The sequence below is a fragment of the Oenanthe melanoleuca genome, chromosome 5, assembly GCF_029582105.1.
Source record: "Oenanthe melanoleuca isolate GR-GAL-2019-014 chromosome 5, OMel1.0, whole genome shotgun sequence".
NCBI classification, from domain to species: domain Eukaryota; kingdom Metazoa; phylum Chordata; class Aves; order Passeriformes; family Muscicapidae; genus Oenanthe; species Oenanthe melanoleuca.
In genome coordinates, this window is record NC_079339.1 from 52,817,921 (window position 1) to 52,836,550 (window position 18,630).

General features: G+C 44.4%; 1 protein-coding gene across 2 annotated transcripts in view; it reads right to left on the reverse strand.

Annotated features, from left to right (window-relative positions):
* Positions 1 to 17,684, reverse strand: part of LOC130254397 (protein AHNAK2-like) — a 66,097-nt gene extending 48,413 nt beyond the window's left edge. The window contains exon 1 of one of the 2 annotated variants that reach the window (XM_056493876.1): positions 17,611 to 17,684. The gene's annotated coding sequence lies outside the window, so the exon portion shown is untranslated. The remainder of the gene's footprint in view (positions 1 to 17,610) is intronic. The other variant, XM_056493877.1, reaches the window with a different exon arrangement.
* Between the last annotated feature and the right edge of the window lie 946 nt (positions 17,685 to 18,630).

Below are 18,630 nucleotides of genomic sequence, written 5' to 3' on the forward strand. Positions count from 1 at the left end.
GCTTTTCAGTGCTGGCTGGCTGAGGCTGCAAACACACCACTGTTCAAGGGGAGGGAACTGGGGGGTGAGTGGGCAGGTAAAAGGTATTTAAAATCAGAGGGCTGCATGGATAAGAGCTTCTCTTCTGACTCTATGAAAGTCAGGTACAGACCACTGCTATCAGAATCAAGTAGTGTTTGTTCTCTTAACTACAGAGAAGAAACAACATTTGCCCAGCAGTGAAGAGCAGTTCCTGTGGCTTTGGAGTCTCGAGCGTTTATCAGCAAGCTTGGAAATCATATAAACCTTATCTCTTTGTTTGTGTTTCTGAAAAACAGATAATTCTGCCCCCTGAAGACACTGCTATCTTTATTAGGCAGATGAAGTGGACTTGGTGCCTGCTCTTCTTCAGGCACTTGCATTCCTGCTCCATGGAATTTTGCAGGGATTTGGGCGGTTACTGTGGCCTGGGACTCTCTCCCTTGCACAGCTGCCATCCCTTACTGATGGGTCCTCTAGCAATTATCTTGGCCTATTCATTACTTACATGCCACAGCACCCTTGGCATATTTTGACTTGTTTCAGTCACTCTGGACTACACATTTGGTCATCCCCTTCTTTGACAGAAAAGTCATTCTCTGCAATAAGTCAGCAGCAGTTCCTTTCAGATATTTGGCTACGTATAGTCCTCTTTTCAGGAAGTAAACATGTTGATAGGAAGTATTTAGTACGTGAAAGGTCATCTCCTAGCCTGAGGTTTTGTTTTCCAATATGAAATGTGACTCTGAAATCTTGACTCCGAAATCCAGAGTGAAATGAGCAAACATGTGGATTTAGCAAATTTTCCTTGGAGCAGGTATAACCCTCCCACACTGGGGCTAGGCACAGCTTTGGGTCATCCAAAGGACCTTCCTTGCCACAGGGATGGTGTTCTGATTCCTGCAGCATTTGGAGAGATGGCAAACTAGTTTTGGTCACGTTGAATCTTAGCTCCACTGGGAGCTGAATCCCCTACGTGGCTCAGCACTGCTCCACCACTTGGCTGTGGAGGGAAAAGTCTGCTGGGCAGACTGGAAGTTACACCTCAGGGAAGCAGACAAGGCAGCAGTTGTTTGCTGGTGTTGTCAGGAAAACAGTTTGTTGGTGCACTGGGGGTCAGGGACATGGCAAAGTGCCTGAGAGCAAGTGTTTGCCCTTGCTGGGTCTGCCTGTGCTGGTCCCCTCCTCACTCCAAACAAGGCTAATGGTGAGGCTTTTCTCAGCCTTACTGGTTCAGATTGTACCTGCAATACATAGCCCACTAACACAGTGAGATGTTTCTCCAGAGGAGGAAACCCTGGGGTTTTTCAGAGTGTATTTTGCTGTTTCCAAATGTAAGCAACATTATGGAATGCAAAAATAGCTAGATGTAAAAAAAAAAAAATAGATTGACTCTATTTACTCAAATATTTACCTAGATTATAAGCTTTCACACCTTTCAAATACACTGCCTTATATTCTAATTACTTAGATCTCTAAATTGAGGAATCCTGGGAAAAATCTTGCTCTAATCCCTCAATGTTTTACACTTGCATAGGATAAGCTTACTTAGAAGTAGAAAAGTAGAAAATGTGAGGAATAAAAACAACCCAAAGCTCCAAGTATATTTTAAGGTTCAAACCTTCAAATACACATTCCTGTGGCTTCATATAAGGCATGACATCTCAGCAAGACCCTGATGCTCCCTCCACTCACAGTGACAACCTTAAGTGAAGCGCCTGTGAGGTTCATTGTGTGGCTCCCTGGAGAAAGGTGTGTCTGAGCACAAGGCACTGAACCCCCTGAAGCCAACAGGAGGTTAACTCAGATTGCAGCTATTCCCAATAACCATGCATTACAGACTGCTGGATTTCGTTTCAGTGATGAGCTTCGAGTACAGCCAAAAGCGAATAGAGGCACGTTGACCTCATAGTTTTGTGAATCCAGACAGAGCGTCCAAGACAATGAAAAGCAGGGAATACATGCCATCTCCAAACCCCTGGCAAGCCACTGCCAGGAGTCACCGCTGCCCCATCCCACTGAAAGACATTAACACCCGCTGCAGAGCAGGTTGGAAGGCAGCCATCCCCCATGGATTGCTTATGAGCACTGACTAGAGTCAAACTGACTTCAGTCAGAGATTTACACAAGCCTCATAATCTAATAGTAGAGTTTACTTTACGAGAGTGCCACACCAAAGATAGTAAAATGCAGTTTTAGCTGACAAATCTACAAATCTATCTGGGTGTACAGAAAAGCTACAGCCATCACGGAGCGTGTCAGCACCGCAGAGCGCCTGGCACAGAGTCACAGTTTTCAGTTTATTCCTGAAGAGTTATTGTTAACTCCATTGTCATAGACTTTCTACAATTCAAAGTTCCAGTCCCACTTACCATCTTTAAGCATAGCTAATAAAACTCAATGCATCCTGAGATGTTACAGGTTTTCCTGTGCAGTTACACATCTGAAACTTTTTTTATGCTGGATTTTTGACCTATGTTAGGATGGATTTTGGAAGTAAATTGGCTGTTGTAAGCTGCTTTGCTTCTGATTTGCTTAGGTCTTCAAAATTTCTTGTAATTTTTCTTTATTATAGTAAAAAAAGAGTGAGGCAACACTTAGACCTTTTCCCTCATGCATGCAACAGGTGATCATAAGCTAAGTACTGTGTCTCTTAAAGTAATCTTCTAACCTTCTGTGGTTTTTTGTGTCATAAATTATAAATAATAATGGTTATTTTTGTCTTAGCAATGACTTTCAGTCTTTTCTCTCACATGAGTAATGTTTTCTCTCTTTTCTATCAAAGTTTTGAGAGAACAGATTTCATTTTCTCTACAGGTTGTTACAGTTATAGATCCTACTTCTAGCCATCCATATTCACATGTTCAGAGAGATATCAAGGTACCTAGATGAACCTAGACAGGTGGACAGAATAATTTTACCCTGTGTATTTCCCAGCAATTTATGAACTAGCCTCAGCAGCCTTGCAGTGAGCACTTCCAGGATCCAACTTCTACTGACACAGTTATGGATCTGCTTTTTGAAGGCTTCAAGGTTAATCTTAGTCTCACAATTCCACAAACATTCAGAGATCCTAATGCCAAGTCAGTATATTACATCTAATATATTTATATATATATATATATAGCAAATAGTATCTGTTGAGATACAATATCCACACAAATAGTATTCCTCCTATAGGAGCAGAGATACTATAAAATCCAGACATATCTAGAGGAAGGACAACTAACAGAAAACTCATAAGAAATCACTGTAAGAAAATTGCTCTTTGCACCCTGCAATTCATTGCAACAATTGGGATTGGCTCTAAGCACTACAAAAGAATCTCACTATCTCTGAGATCGTCCCGATGGGTTAAGTATACAGACAGAGGAAGTAAGGAAAACAACATGCATGATCTGGAATAGAGATTACTGAATGGAGGGGTGTGTATACACTGAGAACCAACATCCCTCTGAAAGCATTGGGAGGCTTAGAGGCTTGAAACTCCCTCTGTAAAAAAGTGGATCAGAAACTTTATCAGGGCGAACACATTTGTTCATCCCTGATCTCACCTCTTCCCATACACAAGAAAGAGGCAAAGCTTTACACCAGGTGAGATGCACCTTGGCTGAATCTCTGGGCAACCTTTTCCACAGCAGTGTCATTTAACACACAACATCTTCAGGTTTCGCTTATCAAGTACAGCAGCTGGGAACTTTATGTCTTTGCAATTGTAAAGTCCGGTTTCTGTATCAAAGGACGAAAAACGCTCACGCCCACATCTCTCTGCATTTTTAAAAGCCCATCATCTACTGCAAACTTTTTGCAATCTGCATCAGAGATTTCATAGAAAGAAAGAAAGAGAGAGAGAGACGTTCGGGTTTTAAGAAAAAAAAAACTTACCAAAAATAACTGAAGTTCTCTAAAGTTGCCCTGAAGTTGAAATAGCCCAGAACACCAGTGCAGAGCCTGCCTTAAACTCTCTCTCTTTCTCACTCCCCCTCTCTCTGCAGCAATTGGAAGGAGGGCTGTGCAGAAATTCAGCAAACAATTTTCCTTCTATGTCGGCCGGGGCGTTCCTGACGGGCAGAAAGGGGATGGCTGAGCCGGGGCGAGGCTCGCAGCGATCCCGAGGCAAAGAGTGCTGCCGCAGATCACACAGCCCGTGAAATCCAATCCCTTTCCCTGCCCAGGCAACAGCTGTACGGCTTCAGCCGAGGCGGGAGCAGGGGACAGAGCCGGGGCTCGCTGCTGCTCGGGCTCTCCATGCTGGGGAGCGGAGGATGGGGCGCGGGGTGTCGGGGGGTCCTGCCCGCACTGCGCTCGGGCGCTCGCAGGGCGGAGATGCGGGGCGATTTCCGCGGCACAGAAACTCTGTGGGATGTGGGCGCCCGCGCAAAACAAACATCTCCTTTCCTGAGATTCATTCCCAGCCTCGCTTCAGGACGTAACTGGGTAATTAACGTTGTACGTATCAGTAAATTCTCATGCACACACACAGGATGCAGCCTGTCAGGCTGTCACAACAGCGCGGTTCAAACGGGCTTCAAGGCTGTCCCGGTGTCCTCCCCAAGTCTGTTTTTCCTTGTCCCTTCTAGTCAGCTGTTCCAGCCTTTCCCAAAGCCCCCTGAAGGCTGAGCTGACAGTGCTTCACCAAGTGAACGCTGCGGTGGTGGCAGTGCCAGTGCTTAGTGCCGCGTTCACCGTGTCCTGATATTCTGCACTCGAGAGGAGCTGCTTAATGCCAGCAAAAACTGATTGATGAAAATTCCCAGCCCCTCCTCTCACCTGGTTCTATTTCACCCCATGAAAAGGAAAGAAATTTCTAATACAGCTGATTCCTCCCTCTCCCAGGAATTCCACTGATCCTTCGACTCCTCCTCCCTGGAGCTTTAAGAAGTCACAGCAAGAGATTTCAGCCTGGGTTTCCGTGTTTCACAGAAGCATCTGGCTGCTGGTTTGCGTTCTGTTAAATAAGGGTGAGGTGAGAGAGGGTGCAAAATACAAACAACACATGAGCAGCCCTGGGAGTGTCCTGCAATTGCTCCCGCTGCTTTGCCAACACCCCAGAGCAGGTAAAAAACACTCCAGCCAAAGGAGGAGGAAAACAGAGCAGCCTCGTTTTGTGTGGAGCAGATGCTGTGCTGGGGATTTTTATGCTGCTGGCTCTGAATAGGTTTCACTATCTGAAACTCTGCAGATTTTGGGTTTCTGGACCCAAGTTTGGAATGGGCACACGTGGTTTCCACAGAGGATATCTGAAAATCTGAGAGGGAAAACTGAGCGTGTATCTGATCCCATCCTATGTGGGTACTTAACAGGCATTTTATGAAATCTGGGTCACAGAACTACAGTATTTATATTTAAGCCAATTCTTAAACTTGTGCAATTAATGTATATTATTACATCTAATTATGCATTGCATATTAATTACAGATCACATATATAATTTAATTTAGAAATACTATATGTAATTTTATCTAATTAATATACAGTTTTTCAGCACATGAACACTTCAGCAGTTGTCTATTTATCATGTGATTCTACTGTATATCTATACACAATAAGTAATATATAATCACATATAATGTGTGATTATATACTATATCTATAATCATATATAACTAATATAGATATGTTGTGAGGCAGTATGCAGTTCACATGCAACCTCTGTCTTCTTGAGAGTGTGGCAGCCACATAAAGAGCTAAAAGCAGAAGTTGGCTGAAGCCACTGCAGGGTGGTAAGGCTGTGAAGGAGGAACATGAGGCAATGGGGCAGTGTCAGCACAGGGGAAGTGAGAAGGTGGCACCTGGAAGTGTTGAAGGCCAGGCTGGTGGGGTTTGGAGTGACCTGATGTAGTGGAAAGTGTCCTTGCCCATGGACAGGAACTGGATGGTCTTTAATGTCCCTTCCAACCCAAACCATTCCATGATTCCGTGTTTCAAGCAAGATGTCCTGCAGCTGCCTCAAGGATGGAGGTGGCCAGAAGCAATAAAGGCTTCCTGAGGTGCAGTTGACAGCAGCAGAGTAAACTGAGATTGCTGAGAATGGGAACAAGACTTGCTAAGAGCTGTTTCAGGCTTGCTCTGCTGCCATTCCCGTTTCTGTGCAGTCTTTAGGACTATACCAAGGTCCAGCCTTTCTGAGCCATCTTACATCCTGACAAACAACATCCTGACAAACAACATATATTTTCAGAAACAGACATGCAAAACAAGGAGGCCAGCCTAGATCACAGACCGATGTGGGGACAGTTCCTTTGGATGCAGAACTCCTTAGTGAGTGGTGCCAGCAGCAGCATCCAGCAGGGCACAGGCTGTGAGGTGGCAGCAGCTGCAGTGTGCTCATCCCCAGCCAGTGCTGCACCTCAGCTGTCTCTGCTGGATATATGGATGGGCGTTGTTTCCATCTTTTAAGAGTTTTTAAAGCCCATAAGAGACAAACTCCTGGCTAAGTTGAGAGAAGCCAACTGTTTTTCCATAAACCTGGAAGAAATGACTCCGATTGTTTTCATGGTATTGGGAAATCTGTGTTCACTGTCAGTGGCTTTTTTCCAGGTTCATTCAGAACTGAAGGTGTGAGCTCGGGTGTCTGAGCACTGCCCTGCAGCTGTGACTCCAGTGAAGACGACTGCTGTGTCAGAGATTTATCCCCACCCAACTTCCAGCCTAAAATCTCCCCTCTTTTCAGCCAATATGGTGCTGTTCCAGTACTGTCAAACTATTTCAACATTATTTGACTGACAGGAATTCATAATGCTTACTTGGTTTATTTTTAAATATTTATCAAATCCACTGTTTGTCTACTGAGCTATTGAAAAAATGCTATGAGACTGATAATTTCCCAATTCACCAAGTGATTCCAGCACAAGTTATTTAGTGAGAACACTCCAAACAACCCTTGTGTTTACTCTTCTTGACAGACATCTAAATATTAAAAGATAAAGCTCTTTGAGTTACGCTGCAGCAATATTTAAAAACATTCCTTTCTGCTCAGCTGCCTTACCAGGGAGCATCACTGTATCTCACATTTCTCTGTCCCATATCTAACCCCATTTCCCAACTTCCCTGGGTTACAACGTTGTTTTCTCTACTCTGTTCACAGGTAAGGCTGCAAACACATAATTGAGTGACACAGCTTTCTTTTATTAGTGCTATTCACACCCTGACCTGTGCATGGACTCCTGTTAGACTGACACATAAGGGTGTGCTGCTTTAATAGTAATTGAGAAATGAGATGAAAAACAACGGGAATGTTCCTATGTTTTCTTTGACCCAAAGAGAGAGAGACAATATGTTCCATGAGATTATAGTAAAGCATGCTCTGGAACACAAATTCCTGTAGTTTAGTGTGGAGGGTACAAGTTTCTATTAATTTTCCTTTTCAGCAGTTAGGAATCTTCAGATATTTGGGGGAAAAATATGAAACCATGAATTTCCACAAGTAGATAAGACTGGGTTGCAGAGACCAGCTAAAGAAAACAAATTGTCTGCACAATTCAGAAAGGAGTTAAAAAATTGAGGACCTCCAGCTGAAAGAGAATAGTCTGCTAAAAGAATGAACCACAGGAAAAAGAAAAAGGGAGAGACAAGATCAGTGTGAACTCAAGATGTAGAAGAGTGGATGGAACTGAACATGAAGACAGGCAATGAGAGGAATGAATAGGTAGAAGCACCTGGCCACCAACTCTCAGTTCTAGTTCAGAGGAAGACAAATGTAACATTAATTTACAGACATCTCCCATGCTTTGTCTCCATGACCGCATTTGTTACGACATGAGAATTTATATAAACTTCCTCTGTATTTCTTCTCTTTTGCAATACATAAGCCATTAATTTGCTTTTTTTTTTTTTTTTTTTTTTTTTTTATAACACTCTTCCATTTGCAGGTAGACATGCAACCTCACAAACAGAGAGAGAGCCTGGTATGGAAATGAGGTTCCATCACTGCCTCTTTTAAGAAACCTCAGGGCTGAACTCAAAGACCTCTTTCTGAAGTTAGTCAATTCAGGTGAGTTCTGCCCCCAAAAAGTGAATGGGTGTCATTCATGTATCTTGTAACTTAACTGCAGTCTGTCCTCCAAAGAGATTGGTCATTTCATTTGAGAATTTACTCAAAAGAGACTCCAGTGTCTACCTGCCTGTGGCAAGTTCTACCAGTACTACCTGCTTCCTGCACTAATACCAAGATGCAGCTGATAATATTTTGTACAGAAAGAGGTTTCTCCTTTGTGAAGATAAACAAATGTCAACTCCAGGTATCCAGGGCTGGAGTAGTAAAATCCAAACTCATGGCAAAATAACCCAAACAAACCCAGGGAAGAGTTGTATACTTTCAGACATTCAAATATTCTCTTCCAGAATCCTAAATACATTTTTTTTCTACTTTAGTGGTTAATATTGCTGCTGATGGGAAAAAAAAAAAAAAAAAAAAAAAAAAAAAAACAAAAGAGCCTAAAAATGCAGATCTACTACCAGCATAAACAAAAAATCCCAACAACAACAGAGAAAGTATTATTTAGAAATTAAATAAAATGAGACATTTCCAAGAGCAATCCTTTCACTAACAGCAGGAGAAGGAAAAGGAAACTAATTCTCCCTGCACAGTTTCTTTTATTTTGTCCTCGGGCATGTGCTCCATCTCCCTTTGTCCCCCAGATGCATTTCCACTGACCTGACAGTGCTGGCATTGACCTTCTGCAGCCGAAATAGCTTGGACAGAACGAAACAGAAGAACAGGAGCCAGCCAGAGCAAGGGGCAAGGCAGCCATGGTTGTGGACCTGGGGGAAAACTGCTATAATTGGCAAGGTTTGCACAAAACCCACGGTACTGAGGGAGAGCTGCCTTCCTGCCCTGCCAGCTGCATTTCAGATTATTCAGAGCCGAGGGGAACAAAGCCACAGAGCTCTTCACACCCCCTGAGGAGTCACCTCGCCATCAGCATCCTCCTCCATCTCCAGACTGTGCTGTGCAGGGCTGTAATTAAAAGCTGGTATTTATTCCATGTTCCCCACAACCGTCTCGTTCTCTGCTCTCTGCTGTTTTCAGCTCCCCGCTCAACTGGAATTCAGAGCTGGCTGACCGAGGACCTTTATTATTTTACTGTTTCAAAACCTGTGACATTGTATGAAGAGCAGCCCCGGGCTGCTCCCTGAAAATTGAATATTAGTGACAAATAGCCGACAGGAGCGAAACAAAAGCAGCTCCTCAAGCTGGAAAGATAGGTGTTAATTACCTGTGCATAACCTGTTTGTACTAGATCTAATGCTCTAGCACCTGGAAAAAAAACCTATTTGAAACAAACTCTTTCTCTTCCTGCAATGTCATTATGCTGCCTTAAGCACTTTTCTTTCCAGTTTTGGTACTTCTGGATATCACAAAGTCAGTAAGTTTTCTCGTTTCGAAATCCAGGGGAAAAACGCCCTTAAGGACTGTCAAACTATGAATACAACATTCACAAACTCTCCATTTTCAATCATTTACTAAGTTAGATATTTCTGAAGTACTTTTAAGCAACTGTGTGAGATTTGTTATATTTGATCAAGACACTCTTTTCCTATCAAATTGAAAGTTGAAGGGTATTGCCACCGATGTGGTATCATAAAATCATATAAAAATATCTCATATAAAAAGCAGGCATCAGTAAAAGCCAAGTATAATTATTAAATGCAGTTGCTCAGACACCATTGAAAAAAGCAGAAGTTTTCATCTGCTAAAACAAAACTCATTTCAGATGCTTCACTACAGTTTGGGTTTTTTCCCTTTTCCTTTTCCCTAGTTCCTGTATGGAATGGCACAAACTCTTGTCTTTTGTGGGTGCTCGTGTGGCTTGTGACATTCCAGCTGTGGAAATGCTTTAGTGAACCCTCCCTTGTTGTTTTTCTCTCCAAAGCCTTAGAACAGTTCTTAAACAAAGATCTGAAAATAAAAAAGTCCTGGCAGATGATCTCACGATGTGCCCTGGGGTTTCCATGGCATTCGGCGGTGGTTACCAGTAATTAGCAGGTTTGGTGAAGGAGTAACTGGGAACTGCACTGAAATAATCCCTTTCTTGTGCTTCCAAGGCCCGATGAAACCTGCTCTGGGTGATGGAAAGGTGTCAGTGCTCACCTGGGGCCCTGGCTGTGCCCAGTCAGGAAAGGGTGTTTGCTGGCAGTGTCTCTGGGCACAAGGGACATTTCTTACAGTTACTTCTTTTTTGACAGTGTTTTAACCCAAGCTTTCACACACATCTGAAATATCACCTGTTGCTGGATTATTTGCACCTGTATCTGTGTCCTGCTTGGTGGGCAGGAGCTGGCAGGTGCTGCCTTTGACAACCAGCAAGAAGCCCAGGTGAATGGGAAAAACAGGAGAAACTCCCTCAAACTGGGAACAAGCAAGCACCAGCTCCTGCCTTGCTAATAAAACAAACTGTTTTCCTGCAGATGATGAATGCTCTCCCTGTTTTGCCCCTCTGTGTCAGGGCACAGAGGGAGTCTGGGGATTAAGGGAGGGTATTCCACACACACAGGGGTTGCTGTGTGTCTGTGGCTGGCACACAGCACCATGGAAAAACAGGGTCAGTGCTGCTGCTGTGCCTGAGACTCGGTGTGCATCTTCAGGGCGTGGGCTGGGACAGAGAAAGGGCTCAGCAGATGACAATGGGGCTCAGTGTTTGCTGTAGGATGTCAGCAGCACAGCAGGGTTTATTTCTTAATGAAGTGACTCACTCGATTGGTATCAAGTATCTGTTAAGTTGAGTGATGGGGTGGATCCAAATGTTAGAGGATCTCGTTTTAAATATACCATTCACCACTCTGGACTGGCTTGCACTGTGTAAACAACATCAGTGAGAGATGGAAATACATTAGGTTAATTCCATCTGGGATTTCTAACTCTCCTGCTTCCTCACAGAGCTGAGACTTTCCAGCAATACGAAATTCACCTCAAAGCCCTACACCCCATCACAAAAAAAACCCTTCCCTTGGAAAGGGGAAAGCCAGAAGTACAGGGCAAGTAAAATCAGATAATCAGCACAGTTATCTGACTTGTGCACTTCAGCTTACTCAGCTGAACTGGCTCACCAGTGCCCCAGAAAGGAAAACTCTAGGAAATAGCTGCCAAGATGGAATAGGAAATGCATTTGTGATGCCATTGGCTCTGTCCTGTGCAGTTCTATAGCTGGAATTAAACTTTTGGCTTTAAGGGTCTTGGCACTTGTATATTTTGGTTTCAGGCCTTTTCATCCTGTTACTGTCACTGAAGTCAGCTGTAGTATTGCCTGTGACTTTTAATGGCAGCAATGCTGAGCCCTCTAATGCTTCATTCCTGACTTTCTCCCAACAACAGCAACCAACCTCAGTCAGGGGTGAGAAATAAATCATCTCATCTTTTTCACTGGTCAGTGCCAGAGAAAGGTAAAATATTACTGAAACTGCTGGACTCCTCAACACACACCCAGAAACTGAATTTAAACATTGATTGATGATCCTGGCAGAGAAAATCGGCTGGATAAGTATGAACAGGATTCCCTTGGGTTCTGCTGAAGCACTCAGCTGTGAGGCAGCATTTCTGTGTGGAGGAAGGGGCCCTGAAAGAGACCTTTCCTCACCACTGCACTGGTGCCTTTGAGTTCAGCTGCCAGCCACTTGGTTGGATGAAAAAACCCAGTGTGTGATAATTAATTCCTCCTAATTTTCAGTGGTGCTAATGGTAAACCAGGTCACTGTTCAGTCTTGCACAGCACACAGTGCTATGTTGGTTCTGGCAGCAGTTGTCAATAGATAGGAATCAATGAAGTGAGAGAGAATAGCTCATATTTTTTTTAAGGGAGGCATTATATATATTGTGGAGATTTGACAGCAGAAGTGCTCTCAGTTGCTGATGCAAACCCTGCAAATGTAGGCTGAGAAGAAAGAGCCCAAAATGGGTCAGGAGCAGAGAAGAGCATTTATTCTGAGATCACAGCAAACTGAACACTGCCAGCAGTGAGTCCTGTTCTTCCACAATCTGTTATCTCACACAAGTGCTTGTGTTCTCAGTCCTTGTTTGCTTATAAGTAAAAGTATTTTAGTTTTATTTTCCTTTTAAAAAAAGGTATTGAATGTATTTGGGGAGTAGGAGGAGAACTGAATCTTAAAGATTTTTATACAATGTTCATGAAAGGATTTGAAAAGCTAAATAAAGAATAGTTTAGCTTTTTCTTTGTCTTGTTTCAAATAAGAAGTTATGTTATTAATTAAAACAATCCCAAGAAATACCTAGATTGACCAGTGAAAGGAGAGGAGATGTAGCTCTTCTCTTTTCTACCTCATGCTTGGTCAGCTTAATTATGTTAGCTTAGTTTGAACATCTTTGTTTTTAAAAAATGGGACAAAAGTTTCCTTATAAGTTCCTTTATTTGAAATGGGTGTTCCTGTGGATGAATGGCTAAGACAGAAGGTAGTGGGGAATTTTTAGTGGGGAATTTTTAAAACGTATTCTTTAAGCGCCTGTTCAGTTCTTGCTCAAGGAACTCAAATGAAGGCTGTAGTGCTCCTCATGGTATCACTTGGGTGAATCCTTCCTGCTCACACGGCCCTGAGCTCCCTCCAAGCCCCTCTGGCAGCTGCAGGATCCTGCCTGCACTGGGCTCTTGCCCAGGCATACCCATGTGCCACATCCCAGCCCATGATTCTGAGTAATGCGAGTGACTAAGGAAATAAACACATGTGACACCTCACAAGCAGCTCTGTGAAGGCTTCCAATTTCCCACTACAGACACATGATTCATGACCTTCTTCTGCTGATGGCTTCCTATGAAGAGAGTGGTTCAGTTAAGCAGCACTGGCCCTACATATTTCCAAACTCAAAATCCTGGTTTCAGGAAACTATTCCTTTTCCAAATATTCAACAAACACATGACAAGGTGTGACACGGAAGCAGAAAAGCAGAACTGCAAGCATCACCTGCTCAAGTGGGATTTGGTAGTCCTTAATGAAGATTTTTGGATGCAAGAAGAGAAGCAAGTTCTCCTTTAAGCAGCATCCATGGATGAGAAGGATGCTGAGTGTGGCTGCACAGCGCTATGGGAAAACAGCACGGGGCCAGTCCTGGGGCTGCCTTTTTCTTTTACTTAGGGCAATGAGAGGGCTCAGAGTGTATTGTGATGAGCTGCCTGGAGCCCATTTCCATCTGTAATTGTTAGCACAGCTGAGTATTGTCCCTGAGTGGAAGGAATCACCCATTACCGCGGGCTCCCTGCATGACTCAGCTCCTGAGCCTATTTCGGGTGGCAGAGGCAGAGCTGCCAGGCTGGCACCCCCTCCCACCTCCTTTGTGGGAGCAGGACGTGGCTGTGCACGACAGGAGTGCTCTGTCTGAAGGGATTACCCCGAGCACAGCCCCAGCCCTGCGCTCTGATATTGCTGGTGCCTTGTAAATGATCATTACTCACCCGCGTGAGGAAAGCCAGAGGGATGGAAAACTCAAACGTGAAACTGGTGAGCACAAAAACCGAGCTAGTGATTCATGCTGTGTGGAAAACAGCCCTCTCTGGGTATAGCCTGTAGTTCTGTAGAACTAAGCACAGCTACAGGGATGAGATAGTAATTTATCTCATTTACAACAACATTTCTTTCTCTCAGTCCTGAAAAATGCCTGAGCATGGCACATGCACCATGGGTGAGCCTTCACCACGTCTGCTTCCCCAGGTGCTTTTCAGCTGCCACAGATGGCAGAGGCAGGTGGAATTCTGTTCTTCCCTTGTGAGCAGGGGGATAAGGGGGCAGAGCAGATTTTGCTTAGCACACAAACCCAATCTAACAGCAATTAAAGCAGGTTTGGTTTGGTTTGTATCTCCTCTCATGTGCAGTTATGCTGGGTTCAGAGGGTTTGTCAATCACTCTCTTTTTTGAGCCCTTCTCACTGAGGACTTCAGTAAGAAACATGAACACCACCCCCTGCTTCCTGCAGAGGTGCAGGAAGAGCTGGAAGAGCTGGGCACATTGCAGAAGGGTGCTCAGCTTTCTTCCCATGACCCCCCTCGCCTTGCTTCCATCATTTTCAGCTCCAAGACCAATTCTGGAACCACATTCATACAGCTGTGGACTAGTACTATTCTTTCCCTGCATTAGAATATTTTTCTAGTGCATTTTGCCAAGGAATCAAAACAGAAAAGCTGCAGATTGGCTTTTCTGATTATTCTCTCACTCCTTGCTGAAGTTTCTCTCATCATTCTGCTGAAGAGGGAAGTTTCAATAGGGAAAAGTAAATGAAACACAGTTTATATTCAGATATAAAATTCTCACTCAAAGAGAAATGGATTCTTTTTTCTCTTGAGAAAAGAATTAATTTCCTCTCCTGGATTTTGAACTTTATTCTTTTCTTACAGATCCTTTGGTGAGGAATGAAGGACCCATTAACCATCTCCAAACTAATCATGCACCATAAAAAATTAGAAACCCTTGGAGGCGACATGAAGTCCCCAAGCAACAAACTGAAACTTTAAAACTGGTAAAGGAATGAAGGAGTGAAACATCCCAAATGCCCAATTAGTCAGTTTTATTATCATATTGTGTGTGGTCTCAGTGAAAATCTGGCCACATCTCACAAACTCTGAGACCATCAAAAAGATGTTGCATGTGCATACCCCATAATAAAGCCATTAGAAACCCAAGAGGAGTTTTTTATGTGAGTCATGATACTCAGGAAGAGATGAGGCAGAGCAGCCAATTCACTTTTAAACAGCAGTGTGAGCCCTGTGCAAAATCAGCAAATCCAGACGACCTGGATATCACACACGGTGTTTTATTTACAGCCTCAAAAATGCCTAAATCTCAACCAAGCTGCAAATCTAACTGCCTGCACTGATTTGGAGGCAGAAGGGAGAGTGCAAGCAACAGCTTCAAAGATTTATCTGTAGTCTGGAGCACCCACCTAATCCTCCAAAAACTTGGAGAGACCAAGGGTTGTGAGACAAAGGAGTGAGAGCATGGAGGAATTGGTTCCTGGTAACTGCACAGAGGAGAAGCCTTGGTGAGAACTTAAAAGACATCTTGGGGAAGAGATTAGTTTCAGGTACAGCATTAATCTTCTATTTTCTTAGTTTACACTTTTTTAATCTTGAGGAGCTTTTGGCTTTTTTAGAAGGGAACAAGTTCTAACAGAGCAGCACTGCAGAACACCCTTGGGGTGCTTACAAACCAGAACAGGTTTGGGAGTCTGCAGCTCAAGGCCCACAGTCGTCATCCAGGGAGCTGCAAAAAGGAAAGTCACCTGCCAGATGTTACCTATAGCCTTCCAGCAAGACCACCCATTATTATTAAGAAACAGCCACTTTATGAAGAACCAACTGAGCAGGAATTCAGCACAGCAGAACAGTGCCAGGGCCAAGATGCAGAGAATATTGGGAATGTGCTTCAGATAGAGCCAGCATGAGACAGACAGGTGCCTTCCATCCCAACCATGGCAGCATTTTCTTAGTTCAGTGACCCTGCCCCTTAAAACTTCACTGGTTCTGGACAGAACATGTCCTTACCAGGAACACTCATCCCTTGGGGTAGGAGAGGATGGCAGCACATCAGCCTCCTGCAGATAGTAGAGGTGGGGAGAGGACACAGCAGGCAAGAACTGTGGCAGGCTGGAAGAATTAGGCTCAGGTACAAGCTGGACCTAGTCAAGGCTCAGCCAAGGAGAGCACATCTTCACCTGGACTGAACAAGAAGCGTGGTGGAAACCTCCAGGGCTCCTGGAGACAGATGCCAGCAATACAGAAGAAATTGGAATTTAGTGTGTGGAACAAGGAGGAAGGGAGTGTTGGAGAGATGAGTGGGAAACAGTCCTCTCAGGAGTGTAGCTAGGATTTGCCCTTCATGCATTTTCTGCTCACCACAACTGCATTTCACAAAGCCTCTAGCACTTAAGTTCATGGGGAAGAGCCTAGAGGAAGATTTTGAGCATCTCTTAATAGTAGACAAAGTAATTGGGTGGTAAGATTTTTAGCCAATGTGTATCCAGTGATGGTCACACACCACAATTCCCAGTTTAGATGCCAAATGTTCAAAGAAAAGGTTAGGACCGAGTGACCAAATCACCACCGACAGATGATGGTTTCAAAACTATTGTTATTTCCCTGGAAATCCTGGAAATCTCTGACTGCTGAGCAAGTAATTTTCACTCATGAAAGATTTAAGCTTTGTTTAAGGTGGCACTTTGCCAGCAGAAAGAAAGATGGTGCACATCAAAAATGCTGGTTTTAATTTTGGCTGTACCTGCTGACCCTGACCTGGTGACAGATGGAACACACTGAATTTTTTATAATGCATAAATACTTTGTCCTTCTGCACAGGATGCACTCAGGACCTCCCACAGCAAAGCAGACTCAATGGCCACCCTTTCTCCTGTACCTACTGACATCTCACAAGGCAATTAAAAGCTGATTTCAAAGCCACTGCTCCTGCCTGGGGGTCCCATAGCCCTTTTGTCCTTAATTTCAAAAAGCATCTTTGTCTACTCTTTCTGAAAACAAGGATATCCCTCAAGTTTAGGCACATCCATGAGTTTGCCCATCTCATCATCAATCACAAGCAATGAAGGACAAGCACAGTTGGTAGAAATAAGGGTGTAGTTACAGGTTTTTGCATCAAGTCACACCTTCCCCCTAACCTCTAGGCTGAGAAATCTGTGCATGCTCCAAGTCTGGAGAGGTGTCAGTCAGACTGAGTGTACTGGAAGCCAGAATGGGGAGATGCCTGGTTTAGGACCTTTCCACGATCCTTTGAAGTATCCATACAAGACAGAACAGCAAGAATTACGAGAAAATTGACACCCTCAAGCAAAGACAGACTTTTATTCTGAAAAAACTACTTAAATGCAATCTGCTGCTGTGTAATATATATGCCAGAGGGACAAAATATGGTGTAAAGTAAGATCTCAGCAAGTTGAGATCCAGCTTACATATTTGGCCTGTTTAATCCAAGGATGAAAATAATTACGCAAAGTCAGTCTAAGCAGTCCCAGAAGGATTTGAACATATGAAATACAGTCACTGCGAGAAGCGGAAGGAAGGGAGAGCTTCACCAGTCTCAGTTCCCCTTGGCTTTCCTGTGCTTGTGTGTGAATTTGGCCCAGAAAACTGTCTGGCACAGGGGATGGTGATCATTCATCCTTTCTATTTGCACAAGAATGTGGGAAGGGCTTAGAAAAAGCTCCTCTTCTCCCATCTGGGGGTCTGGGTGGGTGCCAGTTAAGTTCAATGATGCATAACCATTTCAAGAAGCTCCTTGCCACTCTCTGTTCTGCAGGCATTTGTAAAGAAAGCAAATGCACATGCCTCAGCAGCATGTTGGTTGCTCTGTCAGGATGGGGGGTATCCTACTTTTCTCTGCTTGTCATGACAGCAATACCAGGCAGAAAGGAAATAAAACCAGTTTTTCACCTTAGCATACATCCAACAAGATTTTCAAACCCCAGCAGCTGGGGGAAAGAGAGGGAAGAAACTTAACACGCAGGTAGAAAGTCTTGATGTGGTGTGTGCTCAGAGAAGCAAAACTGCATCTTCTGGAGGCACCAGGTGCCTTCTCACACACATGAGCAGCCTGGCAGTGCAGGCAAGGCAAGGGGATGTGCTGCACGGAGCGAGCTCCTACCTGGACGCCGTGGGCAGGCTTGGTGCGGTGTCCTGGTGGCAGTGTCCCTGCTGGGCTGGATGAGAGCTTTGGGTCATTCGTGCGCCCAGGTCCCAGGGTGGGGCCAGCGGGGGCGGCTTTGGCTCCAAACCCCGCCTCGCAGCATGTGAGCCCTTCTGTCCCAGCCCTTCCCAAAGGGTGCTCCCCTCTCCCATGGCTCTGGGAGCCCTCCTGAGGAGCCTCTCTGCCAAATTGCAGCCAGCCTGCCTCGCCTTTGAGTCCCCGCCAAGGCTTTGTTTGTTTTCTCTTCTGTTTCAAACATCCTTTGTGCCTTTCTGGCTCAGCTAATTAGCTACAATGCTCAGCTTCTTTAAGTGCTGCCCGAATAATAGCTGGTCAGACCTGGAGAGACTTTAAAGCCTGTGCTGAGGTAGGAAGGTGGTCTCTGCCTGTGGCAGGTTCATCCAGCTGATGCACAGAACATCAGCAGAGACACTGTGGCTCGGGGTCAGTATCACAATAGGGGTTGTACCTTGGTTTGTGCAGCCAAAACTGCCACATCCTTGTTCCTGGTCCTGGTACAGATCACTGGGTTCAGGTAACAGAGAGGGAGCCATCAGCACCTGCAGTTGCAGGAGGGGCTGGGACATTGAAGGGATGACACCACGAACTCCTTGGTGCAAAGGAACATCTCCAGGGCATCCTCTGCAGCCGTAAAGAGTGGGAAGCCTGAGAAAGAGGCACCTGGGGAATGGGAGGGACTGCTCTCACTGCTCAGAAGGAGAGATAGGAGAAAGACAGAAAGGCTGTAAATAGACAAGAAAATCAGGAAGAAAAGCAGCCTTGAATATTTGGAGTTGTTCTATCAGATGGACCATCAAATTGTATTTTAAAGGTTTGTCTGAGCTTGACTGTTCTTACAGCTCCATGATGTCACTTATCTTTACCTACCACAAGGCAGTTTGTCCAGGGGTTAAAACTGCAGTTTCCAGCCATGTGGCAGCCTGTTGTAATCCGCCTCTATTACATAACCCAGCAAAT